Consider the following 2,086-nt stretch of genomic DNA (forward strand, 5'->3'; position numbering starts at 1 on the left):
GATCCGTGATACCAGGAAGATTAAACGAGGTCATTTTCAAGGCAGTCGTATAAGACTTTATGAAAAAAGAGTCCAAGATATTTTCATTAGTGTAAAACGTTAAAGCAAAATATTAAATCAAAGGAGACAAGCTTCATGAAATTTAATAGGATCATGAAATCGAGATTCTTTTAATGAAAAAAATGGAAGGACAGTCATGTTGTGATAGCAAACAGACACATTTTTTTTTATAAAAGTTTGTCCGTTTCTCCGTTAGATACAACATAATATGAATCGATTTACATTTTGCAGATTTACGGGTCAACGATTTCCAGCGGTCTCTTCGTTTTGCTAAATGTGTCATATGCTTTTAGCTAAACATTTCAACAACTTTTCTTTGCTTTATCGTCAATTTTGATGAAAAAGCAAATCTTCTAATGATAATTTGTGCATTTCCCTCGTTGATGATTTATATTCTGTTATATATACATTTTAAGACGTAATATTCTTCTTTCCAAACAATAGCACTGTCACTTTCCCGTTTAGTATAAGGTAATGTATTATTTTTCCAATGACAAAAGACGAACAGTAGTGAAGATGTTGTTGAAAAAGCAACTGGTATCAGTACTGCGATACTATATATTTTATTATTGAAAAATGTACCAAAAAGAAGTCGATGAAAAATTGTTTAAAATGCGTGAAAATACAGCGTAAAATGAAGCACTGGAAAGACAAGCCATCGCTTAGGATCTATGAATATGATCAGTCCAATTCAAAACTTCAGGCTGGCTAAGTCTAAACTTAAGGCTGGCCAAGTCTAAACTTCAGGCTGGCTAAGTCTAAACCTAAGGCTGGCTATGTCTAAACTTAAGGCTCGCCAACTCTAAACTTAAGGCTGGCCAAGTCAAAACTTATAGCTGGCTAAGTCTAAATTTAAGGCTGGCTAAGTCTAAATTTAATGCTGGCTAAGTATAAATTTAAGGCTGGCTAAGTCTAAACTTAAGGCTGGCTAAGTCTAAACTTAAGGCTGGCTAAGTCGAAACTTAAGGCTGGCCAATTCTAAACTTAAGGCTGGTCAAGCCTATACCTTAACGCTGGCCAAGTCTAAACTTAAGGCTGGCCAAGTCTAAACTTTAGGCTGGCCAAGTCTAAACGTAAGGCTGGCTAAGTCTAAACTTAAGACTGGCTAAGTCTAAACTTAAGGCTGGTCACGTCTAAACTTAAGGTTAAAGCTGACAATGCAAGTTAAAATTATTAAAATGATTTTTTTTTAGAAATAAGTATACTCGTTGTTCAAGAATCGTTTATGAGACATTCCCCGGTTGAGGACATCCATTTTTGTTTTGCATTCCGACGACTCACCGACCCCTATATAAAGCGCGTGAATCGACACACGTGCGCTCATTCATGTACCTATACACCTAGCTGTCCACAGTATATATATATCACTTACAAATAGGTAAACAAAACCCTACCTGTAAAACTATATGGGACATTTTTTAGCAAGAAAACATGTCAACTCCTCTAAGTTGTCATTTAGATGTTTCTCAAAATAACATTTTAACGCAAGTGAATAGAAATCCAAACAATAATCCGTCCACATATCTCCACGTATATCATCGTACTCGATGCACTCAACTGACCGTATACACGTGACTACGTACCTGACCCGAACGAGCGACAACTATCAAGGACACACACGTGTCGATGAACATGTACGTGTAAAACTTAGTGTATATTGAAGTGTTTTATTAGTTCGTGTTGGACATATGTTGGGATATAGCTGACAACACATTCATCTATTACTTCAATGAACTATTGCCAGGTGAGTGCAATGTTTATTTTCAATTTGACATTGTTATTTCCTATATCGGGGCATATGTATCTGAGACATATGGTGGCTGATTACGGCCATCTCGTGTTGTTGTGTTGTCGCCTTGTCGTGTTGTCGCCTTGTCGAGTTGTCGCGGTCTCAAACTGCGACAACCCGAGATTTAACAGTTAAAATGTCGACTTGTCGCGTTTTTGAACCGCGACAAGTCGACAACACGACAACACGACAACACGACAAGTCGACATTTCAAACACGCTAATTAGCGCGTACAGA

This window comes from Argopecten irradians, chromosome 8, assembly GCF_041381155.1.
Source record: "Argopecten irradians isolate NY chromosome 8, Ai_NY, whole genome shotgun sequence".
In the NCBI taxonomy this organism is placed as follows: domain Eukaryota; kingdom Metazoa; phylum Mollusca; class Bivalvia; order Pectinida; family Pectinidae; genus Argopecten; species Argopecten irradians.